This window comes from Haliotis asinina, chromosome 9 (genome assembly GCF_037392515.1).
Source record: "Haliotis asinina isolate JCU_RB_2024 chromosome 9, JCU_Hal_asi_v2, whole genome shotgun sequence".
Classification (NCBI taxonomy): domain Eukaryota; kingdom Metazoa; phylum Mollusca; class Gastropoda; order Lepetellida; family Haliotidae; genus Haliotis; species Haliotis asinina.
In genome coordinates, this window is record NC_090288.1 from 46,373,189 (window position 1) to 46,384,120 (window position 10,932).

Sequence of the window (10,932 nt, forward strand, 5' to 3'; positions counted from 1 at the left end):
TACTTTTTTCGGTTGAGTCCCATCCGGGATTCGAACCCGCACCCTCAGAGTCAGGCACCTAATCGCCAGCACACAAAGTCAGCCGCCTAGCCCGCTCAGCCACCGCGACTTCCACAAATATGAAAGTCGGACAACTGGTAGTCTAGACTGCGTACTTTGTGTACCCCTCTGATGAGAGTAAATTGGCACGGCTCCCATGGCCGAAAGCTATGATTACACGATGCCATTTAGAAAGTGGTCAAATGCAACATATGTCATATTTGGGATTTCACTTTCTTAGTAAAGTAGGCGGCTGACTTTGTGTGCTGGCGATTAGGTGCCTGACTCTGAGGGTGCGGGTTCGAATCCCGGATGGGACTCAACCGAAAAAAGTACTCGTTAAATTAAACGCGAACTCTTTAATGTTAAGTATTGAATGTGATAACATAAACTCTAGTACACTCTAGTTTACTCGTGCATCAACAGGCACAGCAATTTCAAATTAAAGTGTATTGTTAATTGTTGGACTTTTGCTACAGTCTTCTTGACTTTAATCATTAGCTCATGATATAGTCGGGACTGTACAATTGACTATACTTTCAGCAGAGATTTCCCATGGATGTGAACATTGTTTTGTCGTTGTTTTGTCGTTGTCTTTAAAGAAGATAGTAGAGTGGGTCTTTTCAGGTTGACTGTGTTATCAAGCAAGTATTATATTGCCTTGAATTTTAAATGACTACAAGTGACCGACCCATTATGACCTATGTATTTACATCTACTGCTGACGGATGCTTTCCTCTGCAAGTACTTACATGGTCCCTGATAATTTTCTTGCTGCCCCGTTCAATAGTTAAGCAGAAGTTGACATTTCCATATAAAATTCATAATAAGGTGATGTCTTAATTGTATAACATTCTTTCTATCAAGATTCAGTGACATCGTTTTCTAACATCCAGCAGTTGGTTGTCAGGAACGTATTGCTGTCTGAGTGCGTGAGTTAAGATTTAGTCACATCGGCAGTTTTCAGCCATATCGTGACGGGACCAATCTGTAAAACGAGCCAAAATAGATATATACCATATAGACCTGTCGTCCAAGGACACTGAAAGAGCAAGGATTCCACAGATTCGGTTTTAGACTTACTGCAGAAGACAATAAAAAAAGTAAAAACATTCTACTGATCGCCAGCAACTTAGATCAACATGTGAGGGACCATGAAAATTTACAGTCATCATGCTTCCTGCGTGGACCACAGCTGGAATTACTGTCTGATGTCAGCAGATATGTGGCAGTTACGTAACAATCTGGGATGCTCTTAAACAGCCAAGGGTAATGCATTATGGTACAGAAATTTCTGATGTGTATGACTACATATGAGACTAAAGCATGCTTTCACGTTACACCAAAATGGATGTGAAGATCATAGGTTTACTAAGGCTGGACCTATATTTGGTTCGTGCCCGTTGTAGATGTTTGCGACAATTTATCCCCATTTACTGCGTTACGAATGCTGGTATATTACATTTGGCCATTGAAAGTGTATTCCCTTTATCGTTCTTCCAATTATTTGTAATGTATTCAATATTGTTACAAATTGACCAAATAGGTGAAACCGAAGATCTATCCTCAAAATGATTTTCTGAGAGTCCAACTTACAACTGTAACATGAAATTATCTGTGTATCATTTCCCTCGAAGCTGAAGTGAGTGTCTGATAATGCCATACATAACAGCGAGTCGATTAATCACAACCGTTGACTAGAAGCTGATTTTCAAACATTCGTCACTCATAGTGCATCTGATGTCAAGTCTCATACTTTTAAATATGCATTTGTGTTGATGTTTGCTTTATTGCTCGCCCGTTGAAGATACTGCAGTGTAATATTTTAACTTCAATATTACACTAGTGTAATACCGCTTGACGTATGACGTCACAATGCTAATGTTGATGTCGCGATTTTACTAGACCTTGCTTGACTTGAAAGCTGACAGTCCTCACACTGTAGGCAATGTCGCAGTTTCTACAACACGTCACAATTTAATTCTGGACTCACAAAAGTCCAGAAACTCTCAGCACTGTGGCCACTCTCGCACAAGGGATTTCGCAAAATTAAACAGGCAGCTGTTATGTATGTGTGCTAAGGATGAAAAAATGAAAAAAAGTTTTTTCGAAAACTCAGAGGCAGGCCCATGGGCGAAAGTGTTTCATTTCATCCAGAATAAATGTTTTGGAGGTTGAAAATGAATGAAAAAATGTTGATAAGTATCATGACACAAATTTCAGTTTGTTGTGACTTGACTCTACTAACCGACAGCGATTTTTAAAAATCTCGCCCATGGGTGAAAAACATATTGGCCCATGGACGAGAATAATTAATTTCATTGAAACTACATGTTTTTTTCCCAGGTTTTGCAGCTTTTCAATAAATGAACGTCTATTTATTAGTGTCTTGACACGAAATTAAGCTTATTTTGACTTAATTCGGCTAATTTAAAGTGATTTTTCAAAACGCCTCGCCCATGGGCGAAAACCATTTGGCCCATGGGTGAGAATATTTACTTTTACTCAAAATACACCTTTTCCCATGTTTTGGAGGATGTGAATGGATGAAAGTATGTTCATAAGTATCATGTCACAAAATTCAACTCATTTTGAATTAATTCCGATAATTTAGAGCTATTTAACAAAATCTCACCCATGGGCGAAAAACATTTTGGCCCATGGGCGAGAATATTTCCTTTTACCCCAAACACATCTTTTCCAGTATTTGGAGGATGTAAATGAATGAAAGTACATTTATGAGTATCGTGACAGAAATTTCAACTCATTTTGACTTAATTCCTCTAAATGAGAGGAATTTTGAAAACTCTCGCCCATGGGAGAAAGACATTTTGGCCCATGGGCGAGAATATTTGCCTTCACTCAAAATACATCTTTTCCTGTGGTTTGGAGGTGTAAATAAATGAGGATATATATATGAGTATCAGTGCCATTATGAGTATCATGACACAAAATTCAACTGATTTTGACTTAATTTTGCGAATTCAGGAAGATTTTTAAAAAATATGCCAGAATAATCACTTTTACTCAAAATACATCTTTTCCTGTGTTTCGGATTTTGTAAATGAATGAGGATATATTTATATGTATCATGGCACAAAATCCAACTCATTTTGACTTAATTCTGCTAATTTGTAACAAGTACAAGAATCTGGACTTCCACTTAAATTTTCATAGCTTTTTTTTATTGTCTTGGAGGTTGTAAATATATGAATGAAAGTGTGTTTATAATTATCACGACAAAAAAAAATGAAATCATTCCGGTCTAATCAAGAGTGACCAAACTCCAGTGACTATGCTGGGACACAATAATAAACGGTGTTGTGAGATCTTTAAACTGTATTGAAATATGTCTTGCCAATTCCGCTGACATTCACCAAATGTACCTACCTAGTAGTTTTAAGTGACCAGAATTATCTACAACAGGGGTAGGTCACTCGCTCGTTTTCTTTACCATTTGTACTAATTAGTATGCGCCTCCTCATGCTCCAATGCACACAGTGACCTGATTCGTCTCCATCGCAACTTAGGCTGCGTGTAACAGTACTTCAGCCAGTTTACTGTATCAGTCGAAATCTTTGAATGAATGAATGAATGAATGAAGAGCAAGAAGTATATGTGAATGAATGAAAGAAATAATAAAAGAAAGAAGTGCATATGTGAATGAATGAGAAAGATATAATAAAAGAAAGAAGTACATATGTGAATGAATGAAAGAATAAATGATACACCACGGCCATCCCTTCCAAAACATGCTAAAGAACGCAAAACTATCGTTAGATCACATGTGTTAACATCAGCTTGTTATTGTCTCCCTGGTCAGGCGTAACAATTGTCAGACAGGTTAAAACAACAAACTATCTGGTTGACTGCACAGCTGCCTGTTGACGTAGTATACCCACATCACCTACTTTTCCTGCGTAACCTTCATCTACATCACCACCCTTAATATATTGAGCAGAGCACAGAAGGCCCTACAGCTGTAACCACTGAACCGTGGCGTCTCTCTGCTCCCAAGTTCCCAAGTGGGGGTGTCCTTTTCTACCTATTCCATTAATCTTTAAACCATCTAACAAGCTCAACGCATGCATTTTTTTACTCAAATGTGATGTTATACATATCATAAGAGTATTTGTTATGTGTTATTCAGTTGATAAATTATTATTTCATGATACATATATGTACAATATTTTGCTTCGATTCTGTAACTACCCACATTATGACATTGAGACCATTCTGATTTATCGAGTAAAATACGATTGTATAGTTTTGAGTTTGAATCTTGGCATATTTTACCGGTTTGCCACTTTTGCACTCTACCTTTTTAAAGAGGGCGTGCATATTTTGGTGGTTTTTAGTATTCCATCTATTCATTTGGATTTATTAATTTATTTGTTTTTTACTGCTAGTGGGCCTGTTAGTCTGCTTTGATAACTGTAAGTTTATTCTGACGTTTGACGAGCGGAACATGAAGTGTTGTTATCATGTATGTTATGTAATTATATTATTGGTATGGAGCGGCATTGATATGTATGTTTATGCTTGCCAATCCAGTCCCGATTACTTGAGGAGATTAGTTTAAACTATAGATTAACGTATCCATACTATTAATGTGTAATCATTATATCGGGCTATGAGGAATACGTAATGTAATCAAGATTGACTTTGCGTTTACTTTCTATTTTTTAAATAAATTTTCACTATTTTTGCTACACTCGAACAGATTTACTTTGGCTTCCGTGATTGTGGTCTCTAAGTATTTTAGAAAGTATGTTGTTGAGACAACTGGAACTGTTGATCTGAAGTCTTTCAAAATTCATTTTCACGAGATATATTCTTCCTTTTTACCAGTTCTCAAAATGAACATATCGCTGTTTACACAAAGGTACCTTCCGATAAAATAAGTAGGACGAAACGTGAAGCATAGTAGCTTTACTGAAGCCATAACTGAAGTTGTTAAAATGATCCGGAAAACTGTCATTTTCAACATTCACCTTGCAAGCAATTTTACCAAGAAACTAAATAACTCATGACTACTGGAAGGAGTGAACTGAAAGCCCATTTTATTAACTGAAGTCACTGATTGAACTCGCTAACATCGATTCACTTACATTCTGGTACACGTGTCTTATTTCGTTTCCCGAGGACACACATTTTACTTTTTTATAGAAAATCCGTGTCTAATCCCATAAAACAACACCGTTGTCACTACACCAAACGATTTTAACCTCGACCCAAAACAAAGGTTTAACTTACAGGACTACCTGTAAGATATCCCTTTCTTGATACGAGTTTAACAGCTACGCCGAAATGCTGCTTACCTTATAAGAAGTTGTATATCCATAGAACTTTCGTATTTTTTTCCAAATGATCATGACCTGAACAGATACTTTGTCAGAGACTTCATGAGTGATTTTCAAGTTCTAATCCACACACTGATTTCCACTTTTTCATCATTCTGACTTTTATCTCAGTTTGTTGAGTATCTCAGCATAACTCGCAAAGACAATGGAAACTGAGCGGAACGATGACGCTTTCTGTTTCGTCCGCGTTCACTTACGTAATTTCCGCAAAGCGCCTACGACAATTTGCGCCGAAAAAGTCATGTCTCGTCCACTGGTCTTGTTTATTGGAGTATAACAGCTGCCGCTTTCAAGTGTATTTTACTTGTCATATACAGAATTCATCCATGGATCACATTAGGTCATTAGGGGACACCAGCTTTGAAATGAACAGGTGTTCGTGAGTGTATATGGATGAAAAAGACTGATTGCGCAAGACGAGTAGCCAAATATCTCACATTCAAAGGAAATCTCGAATTGATTGTTTTATAAGGCGTCGAGCTGGCCGGTTGGTTTTGGTGTTGTGTATAAACCTCCTTTGCAAGAACTTTGTCAAGCATACCTGCTTTGTCCTTTTGCAAGACCTGCACATATTAGTCTTTGAAAGACATTGACATTTATGTGCAGGTGCTCTGGAAAACCTTGTCCGGCACGATATTCCTTCCAATTTAGTTATTGTGTGCATGCTGCATTTCAATTTTGGAAATGTGCTTAAAACATATTTTGATTCTCAAAGAATGTGGTTCGTTTAGCAAGCAAAATATTACTTTGATTAACACTTCACCAGTACTAAACAATATTACAGAATACACAAAACCGGATACACAAAAACGACAAATTATAGCATTGTGATTAGGGGTATATGGGGTTATAGGAGTCCCTTTTTATCCACCGAGACAAGTCCTACACGCCCTGGTGGCGTGTGGATTCGGGGAGGGGGTAACGGAGGAGGTGACCAAGACACACGTACTCCACACGCTATCATGGTCTTCCTTACTGCTTGAAGATCGACCTTTTCTCACTGTGGTCTATGATGACCACATTCACATATACTTCTTGCTCTTCATTCATTCATTCATTCATTCATTCATTCATTCAAAGATTTCGACTGATACAGTAAACTGGCTGAAGTACTGTTACACGCAGCCTAAGTTGCGATGGAGACGAATCAGGTCACTGTGTGCATTGGAGCATGAGGAGGCGCATACTAATTAGTACAAATGGAAAAGAAAACAAGCGAGTGACCTACCCCTGTTGTAGATTATTTCTGGTCTGACAAATAGGAGAATACCCCATAAAACCTCGGACGAAGAAAAGCCGGGACGGGCAAACGGGAATTACTAAAAATAGAGACCACACTATTAAAACGAAACATGCTAAACTGGGTAGGTACACTTAAAACTACTAGGTAGGTACATTTGGCGAATGTCAGTGGAATTGACAAGACATATTTCAATACAGTTTAAAGATCTCACAACACCGTTGATTAATGTGTCCCAGGATAGTCACTGGAGTTTGGTCACTCTTGATTAGGGCTTTCACAAATAACTTCAACTTCATAGATATAGGTTAAATTTTGGTATATTTAAAGAATACCTAAATTCAAAAGAATCTCAAGGCTTAGTATTCTAAGTGTATTGTATATGTTGCTGGAAGTAAAGCTCTGTGTTCGGGACCCGTGAAGATCTGGAGTAGAAGAGGGCTTCAACAACCCATGCTTGCCATAAAAGGCGACTATGCTTGTCGTAAGAGGTGACTAACGGGATCGGGTGGTCAGGCTCGCTGACTTTTGCTGACACATGTCATCAGTTCCCATTTGTGCAGGTAGATGCTCATGCTGTTAATCACTGGATTGTCTGATCCAAACTCGATTATCTACAAGCCGCCGCCATATTGCTGGGATATTGCTGAGTGCGACATAAAACTACACTCACGAAATTAAACTGAATTTTTTATTAGAATTTCATCTATTTTTAAACCATATGTTTGCAAAATAAAGAAAACGAGCAAACGAAAATATTTTCGTCCACGAGAGAGATTAGTCGAATACCTGCACATTGTCTGTTGTGTGTGCTCACTGTGGTGAGAAATCACACACAACAGAAGATTGTGACAGTGATTGTAAAAAATGCACCAATTGCTCAAGCGACCATTCTTCATTTTTTAAACAGTGTCCTATTTGGAAAGAGCAAATGGACATCAACAAAACAAAATTCACTCAAAATATCTCTTTTTCTGAGGGCAAAAAACTAGTAAAGAGATCTGATCTTCCAGAAAGTTATGCTACAGTAGCTAGTTCTAAAACAACATCAACCACAGGCTGTCAAACTACCTTGACTTGGGTAAATTGCGATTCTCCACAGCTTGTGTACCCTGCTATATCATCACAGACTGAGGAATCACTTCCTAGTACCTCAAAGTCTTCTTCTGATCACAAATCATCATCATCTCAGTCACACTCAAACTTTCAGTCGACAGCTGATAGTCAGCAAACAGTGAAAAGTAAACCGAAGCCAAAGCCTGATGCTTCAAAACAACAAAGTGGCAGAGCTCCGAAAGGGTCACAGAACAAAATTCAATTGATCAATAAATACCTGTCTCTTGAAGACATGGACGTTTCTGAAAACGTCCTTTCTAGGGCACATAGCTTGTCGCCCTCCAAAAGAGTGCGGGGTAGATCCCCAATAAATCCCGCCAAGAGATAGTTTATTCCAATAATACTGTACAGTGGAACTGCCGAGGATTGAGGACTAATTTACATGACTTTACAGCTATTAGTCCAAGATTTTACACCTTCAGCGTTATGTCTCCAAGAGACATATTTAAAACAAACAGATATATTTGACCTTCGGCAATTTAATGCGTATCATTGTTATTCAAAGCCCCGTTTCGCTTAATACTAATATGCAGGCTGTTGCTGTGAGAATTACTTTACATGTAGCGTTTACGCTATGCTCTCTTCGACCCGTGAAGGTCCCGGGGTAGAATAGGCCTTCAGCAACCCATGCTTGCCATAAAAGGTGACTATGCTTGTCGTAAGAGGCGACTAATGGGATCGGGTGGTCAGACTAGCTGACTTGGTTGACACATGTCATCGGTTCCCCATTGCGCAGATCTATGCTTATGTTGTTGATCACTGGATTGTCTGGTCCAGACTCGATTATTTACAGACCGTCGCCATATAGCTGGAAAATTGCTGAGTGCGACGTAAAACTAAACTCACTCACTCACTCACTATGCTCTCTTCATATTTCGCCGTCTTCAATGTTTGCCAAAACTGATCTTCAAGCTCTATATGACCAACTCCCAAAGCCCTGTATTATAATGGGAGATTTAAATGGGCACAGCCCACTCTGGGGTAGTGTAACTACAAACGCTAAAGGTAAATTGTTGGAGGATGTTTGTTCTGACAATGATTTATGTATTTATAATGATGGTTCCAACACATATTTACACCCTGGTACAGGGACTTATTCTGCTGTCGACTTGTCACTCACAAATTCAGAACTACTTAATGAATTCGAATGGTCAGTCCACGATGACCTCTGTGGAAGTGACCATTTTCCTACTATAACTGTAACTCCATCTGATGTTCCTCCATCATCAAGACGAAATTTTAAAAAGGCTAACTGGGCTTTATATGAAACAATTTGTGCTGAAAATCTTAATCCTGAACGTTTTATTGACGTTCCTGATTCTATTAAATGCTTTTCTGATTAACAGAATTCCATAGCTGATGAGTGTATACCAAAGTCCTCTGCAGTTCCACATATTCGAAAACCATGGTTTACCAATGACTGCAAACAAGCTAGGAAGGCAAGGAAAAAAGCAGAACATTATTTCCGTCGCCATCCTATGGTCTAAATATTTTTGATGATATTTGGACATCGGGTAACTTTCATCCCTCATGGCGTGACGCTATAGTAGTACCAATACCTAAACCTGGACGTGATCATACGGATCAGTTCAATTATCGACCTATTTCATTAACTAGCTGTGTTTGCAAGACCATGGAGCGCATGATAAATAATCGACTTGTTTGGTACTTTGAAACAAATAACCTTATCACAGATATACAGTATGGTTTCCGGAAGAACAGAAGTACTGTCGATCACTTAGTGCGTTTAGAATCATTTGTGAAAAACGCACTGACTAATAAACAGCTTGCTGTGTCTATCTTTTTTGATCTTGAGAAAGCATATGACACAACCTTGAAATATGGTATTTTAAGAGATTTACATGATTTCGGGTTGCCAGGTCGTTTACCTCAATTCATAGCCAAGTTTTTAAATAACAGACAATTTCAAGTCCGCGTGGGTTCTACCCTGTCTGATCATTACAATCAGGACCAGGGTGTTCTACAAGGCAGTATTTGTCTGTTACACGTTTTAGCATCAAGATCAATAGTTTATCAAAAGTTTTAGACGATTTAATAGATGGATCGTTATTTGTGGATGATTTTAATATTTCTTGCCGTGGTAAAACTATGCATACTATTTAACGGCAACTACAGTTGTGTTTAAACAAAATAAATAAATGGTGTCTTGAAAACGGCTTCAAATTTTCAAAATCAAAAGCCAAATGTATGCACTTCTGTCATAAATATAAACCTCATAAAGACCCAGAACTATTTCTGAGTGGCACTCCTGTCAAAGTTGTCAAGGAGGCTAAGTTCTTGGGACTCATATTTGATTCACATTTGACCTTTCTACCCCATATTAAATCCCTAAAAGCCAAATTCCTGAAGGCATTCGATTTATTAAAGGTCGTTTCTAATTCAAAGAGGGGGTGGGGGGGGGGGGATCAGACTACCCTCCTTCACTTATATAGATCACTCGTCCGCTCAAAACTTGATTATGGCTCTATCGTATATGGTGGAGCCTGCAAAAGAAACCTGAAACCTATTGACAGTCTCTATGTGGAGGCTGATGAACCATCTCTTGAGCAGCGCCGTATTAAGTTAGCTTTGCAGTACATTTCTAAATTATACTCTAATGAATCAAACCCTGCCTATAACTGTGTTTTAAATCCCCTTTACGAGGATTTATACAATAAAAATCTTCTCTTGTCCCTCCTCTAGGACACAGAATTAAACCCTTTCTTTCTTCGGCCGGCATTGAGCAGGAAAACATAGCTCCCTCCCGTCTTCTTTCTTCTCCTCCTTCTTTGCATTTGGTCAGGCCTCAAGTAGACCTAACATTGACCACATTTAAAAAATCAGAAACTAATGAATTACAATATAAACAAGAATATAATCAACTAAAAGATAAATATAGCAATTATATATCCTTCAAGGATGGTGGCGCAGCGGCTTGTGCCACTGTCATTGGATCCAGAACAATATCTTCTAGATTACCAGATAATAATTCTATTTTTACAGCTGAAGCTAACGCCATATTAACAGCTCTCAAATATATTCAAAGACACCCTAAACATAAACAATATACAATCTATTCAGATTCTCTTTCTTGTCTTCAGGCGATTAAAAATTTATCATGTAAACATCCACTTTTAATTGATATTACTGAATTGTATAGTAATCTTACCACTG